Source organism: Leptonychotes weddellii, chromosome 6 (assembly GCF_054177405.1).
Source record: "Leptonychotes weddellii isolate Sample4059 chromosome 6, ASM5417740v2, whole genome shotgun sequence".
Classification (NCBI taxonomy): domain Eukaryota; kingdom Metazoa; phylum Chordata; class Mammalia; order Carnivora; family Phocidae; genus Leptonychotes; species Leptonychotes weddellii.
The window spans coordinates 11960229-11985321 of NC_138374.1; the positions used below are offsets into that span (position 1 = coordinate 11960229).

At 49.5% G+C, this 25093-nt stretch overlaps 1 long non-coding RNA gene and 1 pseudogene across 2 annotated transcripts in view; one reads left to right on the top strand and one right to left on the bottom strand.

The window, feature by feature from the left end:
- The window catches only part of LOC145722131 (uncharacterized), a 31613-nt gene extending 8571 nt beyond the window's left edge, over positions 1 to 23042 (bottom strand). Inside the window, exons 1-5 of one of the 2 annotated variants that reach the window (XR_014146174.1) lie at positions 22862 to 23042; positions 20062 to 20287; positions 19307 to 19350; positions 15536 to 15746; positions 1590 to 4847 (exon numbers count right to left, since the gene is read on the bottom strand). This is a non-coding gene — a long non-coding RNA (uncharacterized LOC145722131). Of the gene's footprint in view, positions 1 to 1589; positions 4848 to 15535; positions 15747 to 19306; positions 19351 to 20061; positions 20288 to 22861 lie in introns of those variants that run through there. The other variant, XR_014146175.1, reaches the window with a different exon arrangement.
- On the top strand, positions 6828 to 6924 carry LOC115937366 (U6 spliceosomal RNA; annotated as a pseudogene).
- Positions 23043 to 25093: the final 2051 nt, after the last annotated feature.

Consider the following 25093-nt stretch of genomic DNA (forward strand, 5'->3'; position numbering starts at 1 on the left):
GGATGTCACCATAGAAGCATCCCTTTGTGCTCTCGCAGCCCCGACTTGAGCTACACGGGGCTGAAAGCAGCCTGGCGTGGCAGAAAAGCCTCTTTCTAACCCCGTGGCTCATTCCCAAGCCTGCTGGTTGATGAAACCCATTGCAATGACTTCGATGAAGTACAGGAAAGTGGGTCACTCCCTGAATGACCACATCTGCCCCAAATAGGCATGTTACATCATCACCACACAGGACCTCTTACTCAACCCCGTGCGCAATTTGGGGGTTTTTCTAAGTAATCTTCCAGCTGAAAAAAGAGGCTGCCATTCAGGGAGCCCTCATTAGCTCAGAATAACAGTCCCACGTGTTCAGCCTTACCACGCTCGGCCTTTTACCACAATGAGCCCCTAGTTGTCCCGGCAGCTCGGCCGGGTTGGGAGGCAGGTGTTGTCATCATCACTATCTTCCAGATCAGGACACCAAGGCATCCCTTGCATCACTTGTGTGAGGTCTCCAGCCAGAAAGGGGTAGGGACTGGATTCAAGCCGCTACCTGCTTCCTTTGCTGGGTCTCATGCAATGAAACAGCTTTTCCGAGTCGTACGAGGTTCTCAGCCTGTTACTCACGCCCAAGTCAGAACCTTGTCACTATGGACAAACGAAGAGACTCAGAAAAGCTGGGGATGACCTTAGCAGGCTGTTCTCAGATTCAAGTTTCACTCTGAAACATGCAAAAACCATGCATGACAAAAAATATATCTTTTTTAAGAGAGGAGGCTGGACATGAGTAGGCGAGATCAGAGATGATGTTAGAAGGCTTCAGTGATAGGGTCTGAATTAGCAGCTGCCTGTGACAGGTCAACGCCAGGCTCTGGTGGCCCTGTCATTTGCAGAGTGACAGGCCTCCGCTCCCTAGACCCTCCCAGAGCCACCGGATGACCTTCCAGGAGACGGCGCTGCCTCATGGGCTTTGCCAGGGCCTCTGCCGCCTGGGTTCCTAAACACGCAGCTCCCAAAGGAAACGTGTCGCCGCCCCACCCCTGCAGCCATTTTTACTTTGGGTGGTGCTTTACTTTACTTTACTTTACTTCAGTGAGGAGCTCAGGGCTGAAGATAAAGTTTGCTTCCCTCCAGAGCAGCAGTTCCAAGAAATCACATTTTCAAGATAGAAACCGATGATCCCTGTAACTGCACAGCATTCTGTGTCCTGCTAGTTTGGACAGAACGAGAGGGAGAGAACACACAAGCCCCCTCCTCGCTCTCTGCCCCAACCCAGGCAGACAGGAGGCTGGAGACCCCTGGAGCTCTGTCTCTCTCTGCTCACTGCCTCCAGCACCGAGAAGAAACGGGCCACACGGGTTCCCCAGGGGAACGCACATGAGGACATGGAGGGGAGGGGGGCATCAGCTTAGAGCCCTAGTGAGAAGCCAGTCTCCTGGGGGCTCCCGTTACAAAGGGACCTGGGGGATAACGCAGCTCAGCACTGCCCTATAGAAATAAAATGTGAGCCCCCTATGTCATTTTAGATTTTCCAACACCCATATAAAACAAAATAAGTAAAAAGAAACAGGTGAAATTAATTTAATAGATTACTTAAGTTCATATATCCAAAATATTATCACCTCAGCATGTAATAAGAATTATTGAGATATTTTACATTCTTTTCTTATATACTAAGTTTTTGTGTATTTTGCACTCATACTACATCTGAGTTTGGACTAAGCCACATTTCAAATGCTCGAGGCATGTGGCCAGGGGCCACCACCTAGGACAGCAGGGGTCCAACTCATTGCTCCATCTGGATTATCACATACCTTCTGCAGCAGCTCCCCAAGGAACTAACTAGCTCCCTGCTACCCAAGTGTGGTCATTGGCAACATCAGCATTTCCCGGGGCTTCTTAGAAATGCAGAATCTCAGGCCTCACCCACGACGTATTTAAATCAGAATCGAAGTTTAACATTCTCCCTGGCCGATTGTTGCACCAGAAACTCTGAGAGCCTGTTGCCTTCTCTAAAGGACTTCCAGTGGCAGGAGACTCCCTCGCCCATTCCCAAGGAAGCTCAGGCCATCTTTAACTGGTTCCAATTATTAGAAAAGCACTCATCCTTCCGTTATTGAGCACTCTTGATGAGCCAGGCACTGTGTTAAGTGCCTCACACGAATGACCTCATTTAAGCCCAGCACCACCCTATGATATGGGGGCTAATTTTGGCTCCTTTTTTATAGATGAATAAACGGAGGCCCCACAAACCAAATGACTCACCCCAGATCATGTGGCTAGCCAGCTGCCTGTCTCAAGGCCTGTTTTCTTAGCCACTCACTACACTAGGGCCTCCCCGAACCTTCTGCCTCCTGGTTCCTCCTACACACTACCCAGTGCCAATTTGGAGCCCAGGAGACTTTTCCATCTTCATAGTAAAGGAAAGTGTTGTTGGGACTCCGTAGAGATGGCCTTTGGTACCACGGCTTAATATGTTTGTGGGTTTCCTTTATTACTGGTTTCATTTCTTTTCATTTAATATTTCATTTATTGCTTGAACAAACTCTATTGGTAGCCGCCTGCTCAGCATTTCCTTCCCTCATCAAGGTTCAGGACAAGTTGAGAAATTGGCAACTAAGCAAATAGGCAGAAATTAACAAAAGCCAGATGATGTCATTAGATAGCTCAAAGGTTCCTGGTTTCCAATTAAATAAGGTAGGTGGTTAGAGCAATTATGTAAGGTACACATATTACGTGAGGGACCCCAATTATGCGAGGTTCACGGGTAAGTACCATGCTGAGGACGATACCGAACTTGCACAAAATGTCATGAGACGCAAGCAGGAAGGCAGGGTGATCAGATGGGGAAAGGAGAGCGCAGATGGTCAGAGAAGATAGTGACTATCTAGCCCACGCAACTTCACTCGGGAAGGTTCCAAGGTATCCCAGAGAAAGAGACAGTCATCCTCCCACGCAGTGGGTAGTAACCAGAGGACTTTTGTCACGATCAATCTGATAGTGTCAAACATACCAAGAAGCCACAAACAGAGAAAACAAACAGTAGTTTCAAACATGAATCCCAATCTAGTGTCCTAGCAGCAGACCATCTGAATTACAGCCCATGATTTTTGATCTAGAGCCTTCTGACATGGGCATTTCTACATGGCTGCAGGTCCTGGTTGATTTAAAGATGGTTAATGATTGTCCAGCACGATTCAGAGACTACAGTCAAGGGGAAAATACACCCCACACACCACCTCGGGCCCCTTCAGAAGCAGTCCACACTCCAAGGTCACTGTCGTTCCTTTTGTTCATCAAACACCTCCATCGGTGTTAGGTATCTTCCTGCAGGACACGGGTCAGGGTCTCCAAAATAAGCAAGATTCCAGCCAGCAGGAAACTGTATTTGATTAATGTGCAACAGATTCTCTGGGACAGAACCAGCCTTTGTCACCACCGCATCCCCAGGGCCCAGGACAATGCTTGGCTCCCGGTGGGCATTCAGTATAAACCTGTCAACTGACCATCCTTGGAGACCTCACTCCTGTGTTCTAAAGCTCTTCATTGATAGCAGTAGTAATCACAGCAGCTAATAGTTATTGGAGGTTTATTTTGTCCCAAACACCATGCTAAACACTCTACTGACGTTAGCCAAACACCCCACCAGCGTGGTGAGACCGTGACCATTATTTGTATCTTCCTTACAAGGAAACTAAGGCACCAGAAGATTCGGGAACATGTCCAATACCGTCTGCCCGTAGGTGGCAGGACTGGGATTCGAACTCAGATCCACCAGCCTCCTTGCTTGGAAACACCTCGCTCTAATGTTTCATTTTTATTTTCCTGCTGGGCATCCAGAAGCACACAGTGACCCCAAATGCTTCTTCTCCGGCGGAAGGGAGAGGAAGGGCATTCTGTAGCAGGGACCGCCACCTTCAAAATGCCCCTACGGCAGCTTCATTCGAGGGCCGACACATTCATTCGCTCACTGTGAAGGCTGAAAGTCATTTTGGGGTTAGGACCCTGCTGCTAGACACCGGAGACAGAAGGACGAAGAGTTTCTGGTTCCCGCTCTCCATGGGTCACAGGCTGGGCTCAGTGGGCAGAGGAAGAGCCCAGAATGTCAATACAGTGTAGCATCGAAATAAACTTCTACTGAACACGGCCAACCTGGCATCAGTGAGCTAGGCGCTGAGCCTGCCGTGGAGACGTTATATACCCTGCCCTCCAGCAACTCCCCACCTGTCTGCCCCCAAACAGACCAGGAGCTGGGCGGTCCACACTTGAGCCCAATTGCAGGGTCAAGACCAAATGTGTTAGAGGCGTGCAGAGCGGGTGAGATCATTGTGAGTTGAGGTCATTGCCATTCTCAGGGAGATGAGAGCAAAAACAGCCTTGACAGATGCCTTGAGTGTCCTTGTCATTTCTAAGTGTTTCCCTGGAGATGGTTATTTGGAAGAAATGGGATGGTAATGCTTGCCGTGGCCACATCTGTACAGCAGTCCTAAGCTGAGGACACCCCAGGACTGCCTCTAAGCTTCCATGGTTCCACTTGGGTTAGAAAACCTCAGAAGAAGGTCATCTCAGTGAAGGGTGCACAGGGCTGGCTGTGGTTAGTGGCTGTGGATTGCTGAGGTTCAGGGAGGTCAAATAAGCTTCTTGAACTTGGCTCTAACTTTGAATAACACATATGAACTGCTTTAACACTCCAAAGGGTAACTTCTAGTGCAAATAACCTGGAGATCCTTTTCCAGAAGGGCCACAAGGGCAGGCCCACTTCACAGAGCCCTGACCAAGGCTCTGGGGAGCTCTTTCATCCTTCGCTGGACCAATTTTCCAAAGTGCTCTGTAATTAATGCCTCCCAGAAGAGATCCTCTCCTTGTCACTGAGAAGAGAAAAATAAAAGCATACTTGCAACAGTTTTGTACCTTGGGCAGAGCTGATTCATTTTTAGCCAGCTCAAATAAAGTGCCATGATGTGAGTAATAATAGAAGCCAATATTTTACAGGATGGCCCATCAAAGGCCCTTCAAGCATGTCCATCACCTTTAACGTGCAGAAGTAGAGCTGACATAGAGTTTGCAGGAGATGTTATTGCTCTGAATAGAATAATTTGGGGTTTTTTTTCCTATGGAATTTTTGCAAGAGAATAGCTGGTTTAGTCTGTGGGGTACCTGCAAGTATAATCTGTTTCTACACAGTGCATGGATTTATTTATTCACTCACCAACTATCTATTGAGCCTCTCCTAAATGCAAAACATTTGGACAGATGCTGGAGAAAAAGGACAGAGTCCCTGCCCTCATGGAGCTTGCATTCTTGTGAGGGAGACAGACACAAATAAAATAATAAGATATATATGTTAACTATCTCATGATTTGTGACTGATGCTGTACAAAAAATAGAAACAAGAAGTGACTAATATTAAGGAAAAGGTATATTTTGGGTTCAGGCTCAACAAAGACCTTTCTGCAAAGAGAACTTTTGTACTGCATTCAGAAAGGAGTCAGCCTTGCAAAGGGCAGGGGAAGATCTTTGGGGTATGAGGAATAGCTTGTGCAAATGTCCTGGGGCAGGATGGAGCACAGCTGAACTGGAGAAGCTGTGGGAGAAACATGGATGGGAGAGAAGAGCCTGGAGGAGTGGGTAGGAGCCAAGCCAGATGTTCCACGCTCTGAAGGTGGCCTCTCTTCTCCAATCTTCTGCCTGGTTTCCCTTAGCAACTCAACACAACAGACCAGTGCCTCACTCCTCCCACTCTCCCCCACTTAGCACCCCCAGGAACACTATCTTGTGGCCTAAAAAGAAAAACCAACACACTCTGGCCACCCTCAGCTTTGTTCCAGCAGCTTCCACAGTGATGAAGAAGCAGGCTCCATGAAAAGAGCGTGGGTGATGTTCCCCCAGTGTGCACGTTCGTCCCACCCCACCGAGCCAGCCTGGGGTGGCTGCACTCAGTATGCTGCCACGGTCGTTGATAATAATTGTTGCATTAATTGGTGCTGTCCGGACCAGACAGGACGTAAAAGATCCCACTGTGTCCAATAATTAATGTTTTTCCCTCACTGCAACGCCATTAATAAGGGGCTCTTCCAAGAAACGAGTAATTGGCTGGTTGGGTGTCATTAGGGTATTTATAGATAAGCTTTGGTCTGAAGACATAGAGGAAAGCTGATTATGTTTATTTAGACTCTATTATCTATCGCTAATGTGTTATCCTGCGTTCCGATCATCCCCATTCTCTGGGTCCTAATGATACAGGGCACACTCACAATGTGATTTCAGTGACCTGCAACATGGCTTGATCTTCGCTGCAAGGGACAGAGGGGGATGGAGGGGGCGGCTGTTCACAGGTTCCACTTGCTCCCACTCATCTGCCGTGAACCTTCTCTTGCCGCTGAGAAATTCAGAGCAAGGCTCTTGGAAGTACTAGAAAGACAGTTTCTCCTAATTAAACCTCAGAGGAGTGGAAGTTTCTTGGGTCTGTGATTATCTGAAGGGTTTTTGAAAATGTAAATCTGGTTGGGGAAACATGGCTTTGAAAAATAGAGGGAGGAAGAGGTAGCCTGGTTTTGAGATGCTATCTCCGCCAGTAGCAAGCAAAGAAGTCTCACGGCTGATAAAACCTGGCCGAAATATACATCTTAGCAGATAAGCGCATATGCTTCCAAGTGCACTCCTGCCCCCCGGGGACGTGAACAAGGTGGCCTCTGGGGCTGCCTTTTCTCCCGGAAGACTTTGATCCAGTTGTCCTTTGCTAGAATTTTTAGAAAAGATTTCTTACGTTGTTTTTGAAAAGTAGATATGTGCAACCACGTGAATGTACTTGATGTCATTGGCCTGCACTGTTAAAAATGATTAAAATAGTGCAGCACAAATACTAAAATTGGAATGATACAGAGAAGATTAGCATGGTCCCTGCCTAAGGATGACACGCAAATTCATGAAGCGTTCCGTATTTTTGAGTTTCTTTATGTGTACAGGGAAAGGATTGAATTTTTTCTCCTCAAAACTAGCTTTTTTCACAAATAAATTATCAGGTTAAACTTCCAAAAATGATTAATATAGTAAATTTTATTATATATATATATATATATAGCTACAATAAAAAAATTACTAGGAGAATAAATAGGATAATATCATTTATTTTTTTTTAAGATTTTATTTATTTATTTGAGAGAGAGAGAATGAGAGACAGATAGCAAGAGAGGGAAGAGGGTCAGAGGGAGAAGCAGACCCCCCGCTGAGCAGTGAGCCCGATGTGGGACTCGATCCCGGGACTCCAGGATCATGACCTGAGCCGAAGGCAGTCACTTAACCAACCAACTGAGCCACCCAGGCGCCCAGGATAATATCATTTATAAGCAGAATTTGAAAGCATAAGGAAGAACTGGGCTTTTAACTTTGTAACTATAATGTATCTAACATTAATTTTGGAAGCCAAATACTTCGAAATGGTCTCTTCTGCATGTGAAACTACCCTCACGTTAATATTCAAAAATCCTTACATCAACAACAAAAATTCAGGACAATTATTTTATCAGTTGACTGAGCTGGACTTTATGGGATAGGAGAGTGAACTCAACCTTTATTTATTTTTACCATGTCCTGTTAAACTTGTTCTGCGGACAGCTCGCTATCACTCCTGGCTATAATCTCACATGGGTTCCATGGGTTTTTGTGACTCTTATAAAATAAAGACCCCAGACCTATCCAATAATAAAAAAATAAAGTGTACCTCGCTGTTTCCGTGCTCGTACGCGCTATACCCATGTGACATGCTCTATACTTCATATTCACATGTCTCCAGGCATGGTGAGAGTCTAGAGACCTGAGTTCAAGTTCAGGTTTGCCCGTATCACAGGGCGTGTAAGGAGTAAAAGGATGCACAATGTCGTGAAGCTCAGTTTCCGCACTGTGAGATGGGGGTGCTGCAAATGCACACGGGGTCTTTGAAAGACGAAGGATGACGTCTATGCGGACGGGGCCAGAGAAGGGGCCCTGCGAATATCCATCTCTCCCCATCTGACCTTGTATACGCAAAAGCATCTGACCTGCACAATCCTCTACATCCTCGCCCATGCTGTCCTCTCTGAAGAACGCACTCAGGAACACTGACCTGCCTCTGGTCTTGAAATCAGCTCCCAGAGAGTTGACCTGTGCACGGATGTGTGATGTAACTTTGCAAATTAAGTGTGTAATGCTTTTAGAAAAACGATGCCCTTTCCTCCCCTGCTCCCCACCCCTGGGACCGGGTAATTTGCGGGCACATCTGTTGCAGGTGTTGGGGAATACTCTTGGAGATATTCTTAGATCCTGGCCTGGGGTCTAAAGGTTGAGAAGCTGGCTCCTGGGACGGGAGTAACAGGAGTAACAGGAGTGAGGGGGAAGGCCTGGGAGCAGGACTGGGCCTGGGTGGGTGGCCAAGGTGGGTGGCTAGATCAGCCAGCAGGAAAGTCAGAAAGGACCAGGACAGCTCTCAGGGGTAGGAAAGGGAGGCAGGCGCCAAACCCAGGCACATATATACACCGTGTTTACCAGATACCATTTACCACCTGGCCCAGACAAGTCACTTAACCCCTCCTGGCCAGAGCAGTCTCACTTGTAAGGAGAGGTGCAGGCCTGCTAAGCTCCCAGACTGAGGTTGTTCTGGCTGCTAGCATTTTAATTTACAGATTGTCTGCTGGGCACCTGCATTGTACCACGTTCTGAGGGGAACGGGTGCAGGATCAAAGAGAAAAAGAGGAGGTGTAATCGGCACCCTTGCCTGCAAGAACCCATCACTCTTCCTACAATCTTGCCAGGGCTCCTCAATTTTCTTAGCATAAAATCCAAACTTGGATTCAAGATCCACACAGAACTGTGGGATCCAGCCCTGGTGCGTCCATCAGACAATATCCCAACATGGCAAACAGCACTTGATAATGTTGCAAACAAAACACAGCGCAATCTTCCCTTAATTTATATGGTAGATCCATTCTTAGACAATGCAATGTATAACTGATACCGTGCCAAAGTTATCTTCAGTTTATATGAATAGGAGAGTTAAGTCCAGGGTAAGATCATCAGAAATTGGCTTTCCACCCACGTGAATATCCATTAGGACACCCCAAAGTCACACAGGACCCAGGACAGTCCATTGTCGTGTCAGACTGTTCCATGCACTGCTTGAAATCTTCTTGCATCCTTGGTGCCCACTCACTGAATTGATGGCACGCCCCCCACAAATATCCCAAACAAACTCAAGAGGGCAATATTGCTCCCTTGGGAATCACTGATCTAGCCCCTGCCTACCTCTCCAACGTTGGCTTTGTCCTACTCTCTCCTTGTCCACCACATTCCCAGCCACACAAGCTTTTGTCCATTCTTCCAACACATCAAAGGCCTTTGCACATGCTGTTCCCTCCCCGGGAAGGCTCTTCCCTAGCTCCTCACAGAGTGGCCTTCTCACCCTTTGTGTCTCAGCTCACATAACATTTCCACGAGAGCAGATTTCCCAGCCACCCTACCTACTGTAACACATGCATCCCAGGCCTGCCAGGCTCAGCCATATTACCCTGTTCGTGTCTCTCACACATCATGCTGGAATGATCTTTTTCTAGGTTGTCTATCTCATTAGACTGGGGGCAGCAAACCTTTCTGTAAAGGTCCAGAGAGCAAATATCTTGGGCTTGGCAGGCCACATTGTCTCTGTCTCAGCAACTCCATTCTGTCACTGTAGTCCAAAAGCAGTCATAGGCCACATGGACTATGGAGATGCTGTGCACCAAATAAAACTTTATTTACAAAAACAGGTGGCAGTTGGGCTCAGTCCATGGGCAGCAGTTTGCCAGCCCCAACACTAGACTGTAAGTTCCTTATCTGTCCAGTTTCCTCTTGAATTCCCTGGGTCCAGCACAGTGTGGGGCCAATGGTAAGAGCTGAATGAGTACATGTTAAAGAAATGTGTTTGTTGTCTGCCTAGAATGAGGAACCACCAGAAAACCCAAGAAAGACCTTCCAAATCTTAGCACCTAGGAAGGCATTTACATATTGGTCACACACCCAGCACCCAGCACCCCTTACAGTCTTGATAAGGAAGGGCAGGAGAATTCAGGGAGGGCTTCCTGGAGGAAGTGACCCTGACCAGCAGCTGAAGGAAGGATGGGATTTGGACCATGGTAGTTGTGGCACTCACTTGTTCAATCATTAATTCATTCCCTCGTTCGAGGGACTTGTGATGAGTGTCATATCAGGTCAGATAACACAAAGATGCCCATGAAGTGCTACTAAAGAAGGAGAAGACTTTGATTCTGTTGCCAGGGCAATCTAGAGATTCCAAGAACCCTGTGGCCCACTCACACTTCTGGGTACCTGATGCAAAGGAGAGACCAAGGTCACATCTGACATGGCTCAGTAACACCATAACTGGATTGTCATCCCACCAACCATCCATAGTGTCTAACCCCACAGTGAAATCAGTGTGAAACTGTCCTCAGCATCCCCCCAAACGCTCACCCTCCAACCCCACCCAATCGCAGGGCCCCAGCCCGAGGCCCTCCCTCACTCTGATCGCGGTCTGCTCTTGGGCCCTCCATCACCCAGTGGCATAATCATATGCTCTTCCCAGGAAGGGGTGCCCTAATGGTGGGTCTTCAGACAGAAGTCTGGGGCGATTTTTAGCAGCAGTACCCCTGGGCCGTCAGAACACCATGACACACCCACTAGGCAGTTCCAAGTAGTTGGGGAGGAATATTTCAGCAGCAGGATGGGTACCTTGAGACCATGAGTGACAAGTTTTTGGTCTTTTAAGGGGTTATTCGAAACTCTTTTCCAAAAAAAGGACAAAGGTTATCCTTACTCTTCCCCCTTGGTTTTCTTCCCTCCAAAGCCCAAGGCCCTGAACCTCCTACAACCTCATCACTGCTTCTCCTTCTCTCTTCGCCTTGGCTTCTCAGAAACTCAGAGCCAAACGTATAGCCCATGACCTTCCAGGCCCTATCAGGGACGTGCTGCATAGTACATCTTCAGGTGAGCGGATTTTGCTGCCACATTTCCCTTTCCCTGGGATTTCTCGTCTGCTCTTGAAGTGGTAATAGACACACCTCTGTAGGGCAACTCAAGTCCTCTCAGAGGTGAGCCAGGTGTCTTTCTTTTGCATAAGAAAAAATTGCAGAATGTTCTCCCTACCTCCCCACCCCCTCCAAACCTGAACCCATTTTGTTAATATTAAGCTTAATTATTTTGAAGTGTAGTTTAATTTAAACCCAAGTTACTGTTAGCATTTCATAAGTAATAAAGTCATTTTCTACCTGCTAATGAGGGGTAAAAATAAACCTATTTCTCAACACAGTATTGATACCGTGTCATAAAAACAAACAAGAGAAAACACTCCATATAGGAACTTGAGGCCATGATCTTCTTCTTGTCTTCATCTCCTCAGATCTGTGGCTTTGTGGTGACCCTGACTTCGAGCTGGGGGCCATGGCCCAGAAGCTACTAAGGGTCCCAAGGGAAAAAAATCCCCAAAGGGCTGCTCTTCATAGAGTGACCAAGGGCCAGGCTTTGGGATGGGAGAACCCCTCATGCATTCCTTTGTTTGTTGGCCCATTCAATCAACCAAGTACCTTTTGGGTCAGGCACTGTGCTGAGCAGGGGGGACCCTTGAACAAGATGAAGAAGCGTCGGGCCCCACCCCAGCCCCAGACCTAACCTCACAGCACGGGGAGGCCACGAGAAGCAAGGGAGCTACCAAACGAACAAGGTCATTCCAACCTGTGCTAATGTAACAAGGAGCAGAGGGAGGGGGAGACGGACACATTAAGAAAGGCCGCTCAGAGGAGGTGATGTCTGAGCGGGCCACAGAAAGGGCAGGGGAAGCGAAAGTCAAGGAAAACGACAGAACAGGAAAGAATACAGACCTGGAAAACGCAGGGGTATAAAGGCCATCGAGGATGCCTGCCTCCACCTGAAGTTTCAGGGTAGAAAGGTAATTTTCAGGATGCCCGGGGAAACTGTTCAGAGTCCCCGCCTATAAACCTATGGGGACAACCCAATGTCACCCCCCTCACACGAGAGGGAGAAGAGGACAAAACACAGATCCTGACAGTGGGAGACCCAAAACAGAGAATAAAAAGTGGGGGTAAAAAACGAGCCAAGAACCCTGTTCTTCTAACACAAACCAGTGGCCTTGTGCAAGGGGACACTGCTGGGACGTGGGACACCCAGGGGGCCGTCAGCCAGTCCCTTGGATTCCAAGGGTCTGGTCCCTTCCAGACTTTGCTAAAGACCCCAGGCCCCTGCCCCAGACCACGCCGGAGGCTCTGGGTCCTTCACTATGCCGTCTGGAGGACCATGCTGGGAATCGCCAATGATCTTTCATTAGCTGATGAGCTAAAGCTCTTCTCTCTGCTTCTGTCTCGAGATAATGCCATCCAGGGCCTGCCTCGGAAGAGAGACGAACCCACTTGATAAACAGCAAGGGCTTCTCGCCCCATCCAAGAGTGGGAGGCGCTTTCAAAGCCTTCAGAAAATAGTCACCGATGCCAGCAAGCTGGGGACACTCATTTGGGGTCTGCTGGCGACATCTGAACGCCAGGATCCCACAGTGACAAGCAGGGAAGGCACAAAACTCTACCTCGTCACCTTTTTAATGAGTAAAATCCTCTGGCTGCTGCCGGGGCCCTCAGAGACCTGCTATTAATGAGCGCTCAGAATAGACTGTGCCTGTTTTATCCATGTACGGAGGCCTGGGAGAGACACTTCAATTTCCATTTTACATCTGCTGCCACGTTCAAGTGGCTCCTTAAGGGCAGGAAAACACTTGGCAAATTCTGTCTTTAAAGAGACACGTTCAAAGAGAGCTTTTGCTCCCCACAGCCACATTCTATATGTGAATGCTTTTCAATTTGCAAAGCATATATTTAGATTATGTATATGGAAACCTGGTAGGCAGCCGGCCTCAGCTGCACACACAGCTCCCCCTGCCCCTTGGGGCGGCAAGAAGAGGGCTTCCGGTCTGGTCCTCCGATTCGGTGCCTTCACTCACTGAGAGGGGGACAAGGACAGCCTCCATGTCGTCCCTATTTGTGAACCTTGGTCCTAGGCAGCAGCCCCTGCGGCTCCTAACGTGGTAAGCACCACTGTCCGCACAGGGTTGTGCGTGAGCGGAGATCTGGGAAGGGGGCTGGCCCCAGGGCGTGAACCACGTGGGGCCCAGAAAGGAGGTGTGACTGACCTGAGCCCACAGGGGAGCTGGGGGGATGGGGCGAGACCCCGGCCTGGGTCTTTCCAAGGCCACGAGAGGGTGTTGAGTAGAGGAGAGAGGAGGAGGAGGTGAAGGCAGGGAGGAACTCCGGACCACAGCATACACCTGGAGGTCTCAGCGATGGCCCCCTTGTCCCGGGAGCCACTGCCTGCAAGGGGGGTGAGGGTGAAGTTGGGGAATGCACCCAGCGTCAGGGACCGGGGACAGTGTAAAGTACAACCTCGAGCTCTTGCATTTACCACCTGTCTCAGTTTAGCCACTATCGCAGAAATACCACAGTCTGGGGGCTTAAATAGCAGACATCCGGGGTGCCTGAGTGACCTAGTGGGCTAAGCGTCTGCCTTGGGCTAAGCTTCTGCCTTCAGCTCAGGTCATGATCTCAGGGTCCTGGGATCGAGCCTCCTTTCGGGCTCCCTGCTCAGCGGGAAGCCTGCTTCTCCCTCTCCCTCTGCTGCTCCCCCTGCTTGCTCTCTCTCTCTCTCTCTCTCTCTCAAATGAATAAATAAAGTTTTTTTAAAAATAGCAGACATCTCTTTCTTTCAGTTCTGGAGGCTGAAGTCTGAGGTCCTGGTGCCAGTATGGTCAGTTTCAGGTGAAGGCTCTCCTCCTGGATCGTAGATGGCTGCCTTCTCACCATGTCCTCATATGGCAGGGAGAGAGAGCTCTGTGCCCTTTACCCACTTATGAGGGCACCAATCCCATCATGGGAGCTGCACCCTCATGGCCTCTTCCAAACCTAATTACCCCTGAAATGCCCACCTCCAAGCACCACCACACTGGGGATTAGGGCTGCAACATACAAATTTGGGCGGGAGGAGGGGGACACAAACATTCAGTCCATAGCACCACTGTGTGATCTTGGGCAAGTTGCTTACCGTCTCTGAGCCTTCACTTTTCATCTGTAAAATGGGATCAGCATCGCCCTGGCGGTGGGTCTGGGGATGCTGTGACCTGCACTTGGACAGTGCCTGGCACTCAGGCAGAGCGAGCATAGTGGTCTGCGTTTACTTCTACAGCCCCGTGATCATCAGAATCCTCCAGAGTGAGAAACCCATTCTCCAAGCAACCTCAAAAGACCCACAGGATAAATGCGTCGTGAAGAGAAGAAATCCAGAGAAATCAAACTTATCCATACTTTGAAAAAGGACGATGTGGGATGAAAGCCGCCGACAGCGTGAATTACTGTTGATTTCATCATTGTTGCCATCCCCAGAACAAACAGCCCCAGAAAGCACAGTGGTTGTAACCCTAAGCCTGTGGCATCCCAGGGCATTTCCAATTATCTCAAAGTGTGTCATAAAATGCTCACCGAAGATAACTTGAGTTTTCTCTCATTCAAAATGCCACCATTCTCCATCATCAGCACTTTGGCAAGTGGGAGAGGGGGCACAGCATCGTGCTGTGGCAGAGTGTGCCTGCCGCTTCCCTAGTACCCATCCTCCCTCACTCATGAGCATCTAGCGTCTGGAGGCGATGATGTGCCCACTTGCAGAATCTGCTTCCCAGCCTCTCTTACAGCCACATGACAACATTCTGGCCATGGAAGCAAGAGAAACTCATACAAGGAATTCTGGAAAGGTTCTCTGAAAGGGAGAAAAGACAACTAGAGAAAGACCCTTTTGCTTTACCCTCTTCTTGCTTCCTGCTGCCTGGAATGTGGACATGATGGCTGGAGCTGCAGCAGGCATTTTGAAACACTGAGGACAGAAGCCAAATGTGGGGAATGGCAGAGCACGGGAGAGACAGAGCCTGGGCCCCACAGGATCATGAAGCTGCCACACCAGCCTACCCAGGACTTCTTGTACATCAGAGGGGAAACTAGGCATTTCAGCCTTTGTTATAGGAGTTTTCTGTTAGGGACAGCTGAACCTAATCCTAATGTACATACTTAGTTACTAGAGGCTGGTGAGTGTGTGGAAGAGGAGCCCTGGGTCCCTGGCTACCGATCCGTCCTAGGCAGGTGACACAGGTGGGAGGTGGAGAGGAAGGGGATGGAACATCATGTGCAGGATGAGGGTCCAACAGCACCTCCTGGCTAGTGCCTACTAAATTCAGCTAGTGCTGGACCCCAGGTGAGGGATCCATCTCTCCCTGTGTCACCTTCTGGAGCCCTCCAGCCTAAGCCAGAGTCTAAAAGGGGACAGGGTGCGGCCACAGGAAAACAGCCTAAGTCAAAATGAACTCTGGTTCAAGCCCTACCTCTGACTTAGCAGCGGTGCAACTCTGGTGAAGCCACTTCACCCCCGGGCCTCAGTTTCCTCCCCTGAAAAATGAGATTCACGGTAACACCCGCCTCAAAGGGTTATGTAGAAAGTGTAAACACAGTACCTGGAATTCAGCCCTCAGAAACGATAGCCGTGATTATTATAGATGAGTTGTGAATTGACATTATTTTCAGAGGGAGGTTTTGGGGCAAAGGCACATCCTCCCTGGAAAGGCAGGAGGGAGCAAGGCTCTGGCCAGTGGCAGTGGTCCATTCTTCCCAGGTAGGGTGAAATCGGCTCGGGTACCACAAACGTCACTCCCAACTGTCTGCGAGCTAGAAAGAAGACAGAACCGTGAAGGAGGAGACCCAGCTTCCGTCACTGGCTTCACCACTAACTAGCTGTGTGACTTCAGGTGAGTCACGGCCTCTCTCTGGGCCTCAGTTTCCCCACCCCCACGAAATGAGGATGCCAGCTCCCATGTCTGAGGCCCCTCCCAGCATCAAAGTGCAGCAATCCCATGACACAGAGAGACTGGAGAACCAGGATGGAAACAGCCAATCCACCGATTTTGCCCCCAGCGTCCTCAACCCTACCATCCATTCTCGGATATTCTTTCCAATTGTATTCCTGTCATTTTGAAGGCCTGATTCGGGAAGAAGCATTATTCCTGCAGACACTAAGGCTTGATCTGAGGAGAGGGGTAAGAAGAGATTTGAGGGAGCAGTTTGCCTCCCTTTATGCACACCTGATGTGCAAACCCAATAAATTGGAAGATTCTCAGTTTACAAAAAAGAATCATCTAGAAATGCAAACAATTTTGCTCATCTGAGTCTTGCTCATAGGCATCTGTGCATTGATGATGGGAAGGAAATCATGCTGAGTGTTAGCTACCTAGTTTGAGGCCTTAACCACATGGTTAACATATATCACTAACTCAGTCCTTTCCAGAAGAATCCCATCAGGCAAGCACTCCTGTCCTCATTTTGCTAGCAGGACAGAGGGACAGTAAAGTTACATGTTTTTTGCTTAAATTAAGGTCATGCTGCCAATCAGAGATTGAGCTGGGATACTAATCTTGAGCTAATCTAGGCTGTTACCATCACACCTTCACATCCGAAAGAGAAACAGCACAGATGGGATGATGTCCAGCAACAGAACAGAATTTCATCCTCAAATCAGCTGGCGGTGGCTGTCTGTGTGACCTCGACGCCGTCCCAGAATCTCTCTTTGCTGGTGTTTTCTCATATACAGGTGGGCACTGGAGAGATCCGAGCCCCACTCTGCAGGATCTCCAAGTCGTCAGGATGCCCCGTCCCACTCCATCGTCAATATACACCGAGGCTGCAAAGCTGAGAGCACACAGCCGTGGAACAATGCCCTGCTTGGGAACCACCGATGGGATGGACAGATGGCTGGCGACCTTGACTTCACATGTCTTCTCTTCCCTGCCCACCCCTGACCAACTCCAGAACCCTGTGGGTCCCTCCTCAGTTTCCAAACCCAAGCAGATCTGCTTACAAACCGGAACGTGTAACACGGAATATTTGGGATAACTGGGGGTCGCTCCAAATGTCCACCCAAGTGCCATTCTAGAGACTCCGTTTACCCAGCAGTGTCGTTAGGAGGTGGGGAACACTGGCTTGCATTCACATTTACCTGCATCAGCCATGCGGTGCCAACGGATGTAACTGCCCCATGGCATCCGCTGAGACTTTTGCAATATAGAGACGGTGTTGCCATAAAGAATTTAATAGGCCAGCAACTGACACTCAAACTCTTTTGGATTCACCAATGAATCTAATGCCCAGGTGTTGCCAGAAGCATTTATTGTCTCATAATTTGATTTACTTTTTTTCCAGGCTGCTCCGAGTGCCTGCAAGTAGGGGCAAAATGGCTGATGTCTCCAGATGCCACGGAGGCTAATAAAGCTTACTGTGCTCCCAGCATGCTCTCTGCTGTCAGAAACCGGCAATTAACTTAATAGGGTTCTTGAAATGGAGTCGATCCGGGAAATGTGGCATGTGTTGACACTCTCCCGCTGATCCAAGCAGCCTCCCACCATTGATTTGCAGGGTCTGTTTGCTATTTGAATTATTTAGGAGCTTGTTATGTGAATTAAAAAGCAGCACTTTGCAGCATTAAGTCTAATATTTTATGATCTTCAATTGATTAGGTGGGCTTTCAGGATTACATGGAAAGGTTAAGATAAAACACGCCTCAGACAGGCAGCGCTCACCAGCCTGCTTCGCTCTTCAAAAACCTAGAGGAAAACCCAAAAGGAGCCTGCCTCCCTTTTCCCTCCCAAATGAGTCCTCGGGAACCCGTGTTTGGACCATCAAAGAGCTTTTTCACCCCAAGGATACCAGGTGCCCTGGCTTCTCAGGACCAAAGGAGGGTGGTCCCCCATTCCTCCACCTTTCATTTATGTCTTTCTTGGCACAAAGACGCCACCGATGATGTGATGCCCAGAGGGACTGCATCCCAAGCCTGGGCCTGCAAAAGGAAAGCCCTGCTGTGGGTTCCCAGCCACTCGATTGGACCTGGATGGACATGCTGCCACAGCTGCCTGTGGCCAAGGGTGAGTCCAACACGCCTCCCTCGACCATGAGTGCCAATTCATGCTTTCTTTGCCCTACCAGTTCTCACCACCCTCTCCCCTGGCCTATGACCCTAGTTTTCCGCTGGGCTTCTCCCAGCACCTCCCTTGCAATCCACCCTATATTCTGCAGCCAAAGCTACTTCCGGCGATGAAACTCCCCTGTTCAGAAACATTCAGTGGCTCCCCATTGCCATTTGTTAAGTATATATACTCATCAACCTGAGCCCAGACTCTCTTTCTAGCCTCGTCGTCCATTGCCCCCGTATCAATCAACCAGACTGAGCTACTTATTATTCTTTAAAAATACTTTTTTGCTTTCTCAACTCTCAAGCTTTGCTCATGGCATTCACTTGGTGCGTTACGCCTCCCTTCCTCACCTGCTGAAACTCTACTAGTCCTTGATAACGACAAGAGTAAATAAGTACATAACATAGAGCTTCCTATATTCCAAGCACTTTAAATATTATTTAATACTTATAATCCTGTAAGGCCGGTACCTTTATTATTTCCACTTTATAGATGGCAAAATTGAGGTTCAGGGAAGTTAGCTAATTTCCCCGAAGTCATTCAGTGAGCTGGGGTTTAAAACCAGGTAGACAAAGCTCATCTCAATCCCACTGCCTTGGTAAAGCCATTCCTGCCTTTACCTGGGTGCCCTTTTTCCTCCGAGCAGACTTCTTCAGGCAGCAGGTACACGTACACGGCTCTCTTCTCTGCCAGGATGCTGATGCCTTGGCACAGTCCGGGCCTCTCTTGTATCACTGCAGGGCTTAGGACCCAAGTTTGCACACAGTAGGTGCTGACTCAAGCAGGCTGGCAACCTGACCACAGGGTGGCTCCGCACCCCATAGTCACAGCCCCGGAAGAGTATTTACCTGGTCCCTCTTGCACTTTCCAAGAGGTGGACGAAGGCACTGCCAAGTGCCAAGCGAGTGACAGTGCAAGCTCTAAAGAGTGACTTGAATTTCAATCCAGGCACCACCTCTTTTAACCATGCAACCTTGGGGAAAAGAGTAAATTAGCCTCACTGAGCTAGGTGTTCTCCCCTCTAAACGGAAGTAAATAGTCCACACGCCATAAGGAAATTATCAAAATTAAATGCAATAATGCATCAAAAGCACTTAGGACACATGGTCCCTAGCACATATTAGGGGCTTAGAAAAAGTCTGTAGTCATTACCATTGGATTGACCCCAGGAGAGTCTCTAAACCACCTCCAGCAGCTCTGGGCCCTGGGCCCTGCCTCTCTATACCTCCAGTTCCTCACCTGGAACATAGGCTATTTCAAACTCACCTGACAGGATTAGGGGGAAGGATTTAATGAAATAACAGATGGATCTGGAACAGAACAAACATTCAATATATGAGTAATAATATCTTATTTTTAATTAATATAACCTTCAGCCAAGCTGAGAATATTTACTTTTCTAGAACACCATAAAGATGGTCCCTGACCCCCAGAATCAACAACCTTGTGCAAAACACATGATGTCTGCCTCATTCCAACTCCGCAGCAGGCTGTGAGGAGAAAGGGGATAGAAGCCACCCAGCCCCTGCCTCCAGGGGGCACTTATTTGAACAGGGGAGGCAGGACAGAAAGAGCTGATCTCCCCCAGGGCAGGAGGAGGGCAGGGCTGCATGCCTGGGGGCCCTGAGCAAAGTCCCAGGGACTCAGCTGGGAGGAGCTGCTGCCTGGTCCTGTGACCTGTGACCCGTCAGATCTGTTGGATGTGCCACGAGGATGACAGCAAGCACTTTGGCAGCTGCGGCATGGCAGAGAGCGTCTGTGTGAATAGCGAGGCCTTCATAGGAGACCTTCTCCCTGGGAGGCTAGGCCGTCACTAAAATCCCTTAAGTAAGGTGTCACCTTCGGAACCTCTCTGCTGCAGGGAGGCCCTGAAACCAGAAAGACGTTCCCAGGACCATTTAACTGCCACATTCTGCTGGATCTTATTCTTTAAGGCAGTCGAGGTCTTCACCTTGGGCCATGTGGATGAGCTTAAGAGGGCTGGGACCCAGGAAGTCTCTCAAATATGTACAAAATCTTACATGAAGGTATGCAGCTGTTTATACTAGGTAGAGGTTCTATAAGATTCTGTATATGTCAGGAGAGACTAACTGCTCGCTGCAGTAACAACCCCTAAGTCTCAATGGCTTAATGCAGCGTGTCACAGTCCAAGCAGGCTGATAAAGCATAGTGGTGAAGAGCAGGGGCTGGCAGGGGCTCCACCATCTCCACCACGTGGCCTCCGAGGTCACCGTGAACACTGACATCCTGTTGGCAGATGGAGGAGAAAATGAGCATGAGTGATCTTACAAGAAACTTTAGGGGCCAGGCCTGGAAACAGCACACGTTACTCCTGCTCACATTCCATTGGCCAGAACTTGGTCACATGGGTCCCCTGACTGCAAAGGATGCTGGGAAATGTAGTCTTCCTAGGTACCCAGGAGGGAAGGAAAACTGGTTTTCCACAATGTATCTCAGAGTCTTTCAAAAAGGACTTGTATGGGGGGGAAGAAAGGCAGAGTATAAAGAAGACTAATAAATACCATTTGCTTTATGTACATTATTCATTTAATCCTAACTATTAGTAGCAGATTTTTTTATTTTATATCCATTTACTAGATAAGGAAACTGAAGCTCAGAAGAGTAAGTCACTTGCAAAGGATCACACGGTAATGGATGGTGAAACCCAGAATATACCTCAGGCTCCTCTCTTGTCAACATGCAGTTTTAAAGGCACTCCATTCTATGACTTCTGTGTATTACATATTTTGAGTGGGAAGGCAAACGTGAATGGAGAAGATAATTTTGAGCTTGTATTTTAGGGTCAGCTAACATTTATGGACTGCTTACTCTGTGCCAGACACCATTTAAAATGCTTTTCCATGTATTGCATAATTAACTCCTCCCACTGACCTTATAAGATCATCTAGCTATTATCTCAGCTTTATGGATGAGAAAATGGAGGCACAGAGAAGTGACACAACTTTCCCAAAGCCCCACAGCTAGTAAGTGGGGGAACGGGGACTCCATCCCTGGCAGTTACTCCAGTCCCATAGGTATGCACTGCCCCCACCAACCCGTGCGTACACCCATTCAGGGTGCAGTTGCTCTAGGCCACGCCATGAGATCAAGGCAAATAGAGACTGTGTATCCTTCATCCTCGAGCCCCCACCATGCAGCCCGTTCCTGCCCCTCTCCCTCCAAAACCATAGCCTGACAGTGGGAATCCTCCCAAGGACATGTCAACACACCAGCAGAGTCCCCAGCCACCCGTTGTCTGGGAGCACCATGACAGAGCCCATCAGCCCATGTAGGGTCGCTGCTGTAACCCCACGGGGTGGCTACCCTCCCCTTTCCAACCCCATTCAATCCACTTGATGGTTTCATGAAGGTAGATCTTTTACTATGTCCAACCACTGCGTCATTTAAGCCAAAATAAATTTAGTTAATGGGGCCAGAAGCAGGTGTGGGGTGAACATGGAGGGGAACGAAGGCAACAGCATCTCTCCTCACACCACCCTGGCCCTCCTAGGGATTGTTTCCCCAGGGAGAGGTCCTGGGGATGGCAGACCATGTCCTCACTTTGCGCCTTGTACAAGGCCAAGGTGTCGACCTCAAGCTCTTGCACAAAAGCAGCAGGCTGGTGGGTGGGTGTGTGGAGGGGATACAGAATCAGCCCAGAGGCGCTCAACAGAGGCCTTGTGTGGTGACGGAACCCCAAGACTGAGGAGGGCTGAAGGATGTAAAACACCAAGGCTGAAGGGGGGGAACCTTCAGACAAATGTAGAGCTAAAGCCAAACGTTCAGAAGCAGAAGGGATGAGGGCAGCCCCCCTCCTCCATGCCGGCTCCACGCTGGGCCCTGTGGAGCTCTGGCAAAGACACCAGGACTGGAGTCGGCCAGACTTGCTTCAAGGCCGGCTCCTCCATTCATTAGCCCATTGTTTTACCTCTCAGTCTCTCGGCCTGTAAAATGGGTATAATGTCTGTCCCACCTCACAGGGCTGTTGGAAGGCCTGGGGACTTGAGCACATGAAGCACCAAGCACAGGGTCTGGCATGAGGCCAAATCCAAGTGTTGGCCCGGAGGGCCTTTGAATACGGTCCTCTTAGAAACAAACAAACAACAAGTAACAGACTCAATTGTCTAGTCATCTGTTTCACCAAACAAGACACCTCATTATAGTCATTTGTTTTGCAGTTAAAATAATCACCTCTTCATTTGTCCTGGGCCGTGCAGCAGGATCGATGAGGTAGGCCATTCACTTGTCCCCCGGCCCACCGTGCCCAGCAGGGACCAGTGCCCACAGAACCAAATACTTCTGAGGTCAGCAGTTCGCCCTTTACTGCACTCGTCCCCGGACACGATCTTCATTAATGCTCGCAGTGGCCCTGGGAGGCAGGTGGAGCCGACCTCATGACCCCTTCTACAGACAGGGAAATGGAGACTCCCCAAGGCTTTCAGTTAGCAAGTAGCAGCTCCAGGGCTCTAAGTCTGGTCCTCTGGCTCCAAACGCAGGGTGTTTTTTGGCAACACCGAAGGGGCTCAGCACGCTCTCGGCTGCCTGAGGACTGACAGGCGGGCGCCAGGGTTCAGAGCATGGGCCCTGGAGCGAGGCTCTGTGGGTCCCCATCCCAGCTGTGCCATTTACTATCCCTGAGACCTTGGGCAAGCTGCGGGACCTCTCTGTGTCTTATCTATGAGATGGAGCTGATGTCACTTCCTCCCACTTAGAGTGCTGAGATATGTGTAAAGCCATGAAAACGGGGCCTGGTGTAGACAGTAAGAGCCATTAGGCATCACAACTGATACCCTTCATGGGGAACCACACCCGCTCACCTACCTTCTCTGTTTGCTTCTGATGCTCCGTGCCCCTGGATGGCCGAGGCTGTCTTATCCATCCTGGAGATGAAGACAGAGGGTGAGTGTGGGGTGGTGGTTAGGAGCGCAGGCTCTGGTTCTAAGTCCAGACCCCGTCACTCCCTGGCTGTGTAACCCTGGTGAACTCGGTGTGTGTGCGCTCTGAGCCCATTTCCTTCTGCAGAAAAGGGGATAATAATAGAATCTGGTTCATAGAGCTATAACTCAGTAAGTGATGGAACACACACAAAGCACCTAGAACAGTTCCTGGCCCGAGGAAAGGGCTAAACAAGTATGAGCTATTATTGTATCGATGTTCCCGGCACCCGTCACTGTGCTCAGTCCAAAGGAGCTAAGCAATCGGTTTTGGATGCATGGATGAGTTGAGTGTTTGTGCTTCTTGGTCTCTGGATAGCCAGAGGTCCTCAAATTCTTATCCAAAGATATGACCCTGGGATGGGAGTTGGCCACCAAGGATGGTGACCGTGTCCGAGATACTCATTATTTATAATGACCTCACCGAGTAAATAAATAGCGTGAGAGGGGGAGCCAGGCCAGGCCTTCCAGAAATACTCTGTCCCTGGCTCCAGCTTGGGTACGGAGACACAGTGACCCTAGCCAGTTGACTCATCTCCCCAACATAAGCTGAGCTGCTGAGGCAGCCCCACCCAGCCTCTCTCGGCCCTCACTGGCTCCTTCCCATGGTCTCTGGCAAGCCCGGCAGGAGCCAGTCTACTAGAAGCAGCTGGTTCTGGGGAGGAGGAAAAGCAGGTGTGAATCTGTGATTAATGCCAAGAGGGACCATCAAAGGAGCAGAAAAGTTCTGGCTGGGTTGATGGAGGACAGAAGGGCAGTGCCCAGTGATGTAGTCACTGCGGGGGTTTGGGGGGTGACAATGAAGGGCAGGTAGCCTGAGATGAGGATAGGCATTGCTGCTCTGTGGGGTGGAGGTCTGTAGAGTTCCCGGGCAAGTAGGGAAGAAATCAGGACTGGGAAGAAAATCCAGAAGGCCCCTCCATCAGGAACTCCCAGGATCAGGTAGCCATGGGGAGAGCTCAAAATAGACTGGCTCCAGCCTCAGGGTCAAAACTAGTCAGTGTAGAAAGATGGTGACCCTGAGAAACGTCTCTAAATGACACCCTTCTTGAAAACCTCGATCTCTTTCAGAAAATTGTCTCTTTAATTAAAAAAATAGAACTTCCATGCTGACAATTTCACTTATTGAACAAGAGAACGAGGCACTTAGGTATGATGTGGTTCAACCACTCTGATGTACAAGTCAGAAGACGTGACTCCATCCATCCATCTACAGTTTTTCCTGAGCACCTACGACAGAGCAGACACTGATCAAGGTGCTGGGACCTGCAGAGAAAAAGACCAATGAAGTCTCTGTCTCACAGAACTTAGAATTTGGGGAGGAGACAGACAATAAACACAAAGCAAATAGAGAAAAACATTCTGATCAGGATTAGATATTAGGAAGAAAACAAAGAGCTTTGTAATAGCCAGGGGTGGGATGGGAGAGCCAGAGGGTCTTGAAGATCTTTCCGAGGTGACAGCTAAGTTGAAGCCTAAAACAGAAGCCAGGACAAGAACAAGGGAAGAGCTCTGCCTAGCAAGGGCAAGAGGCCCTGGGGCAGGGACGCATTTAGGGAGGTCCAAGAAAAGGGAGACCGTGCAGGTGGCTGAGATGGAGTGAGACCCGCTAACACGTGTAGACACGATACTTTGCATCCGGCACCATCCTGGCCCTGACCGGCAGTTCATTACGTGCCCAGAAGGACCCTTGAGGGTAGGGCTCCATTATCAACTCCATTTAGGTGGCTGAGACTGAGGCCAGAGAGGTTAAGTAACCTGCCCAGAGTGACCCACTGAGGACAGGGCAGGCAGGACTCCGCCTCTGACACCTCTGACAAATCCAGAATTCACTGGAGCAGACCCCAGGCAAGAGCGAGAGGACACAGCCCCTGTGGGCCTCAGCCGGGAGTTCGGGTTTTGTTCAAGTACAAGGGGAAGTGACCAGTTCCCACAATATGTTAGTGGTCAGTTCAATGACTACTGGCGCCCACCGGGTGCCTGGCGCCCAGCCCCATCCCAAAGCCCCCTCCTGCGCCCCAGGCTGCCTGCGGTGAGCCTGCGGTCGGGACACCCGCCAAGTGCCCCTCTTCAAGCGAACCCCACCAGCGCCCCCCGTCCACCCCCCTCACACCTTCCC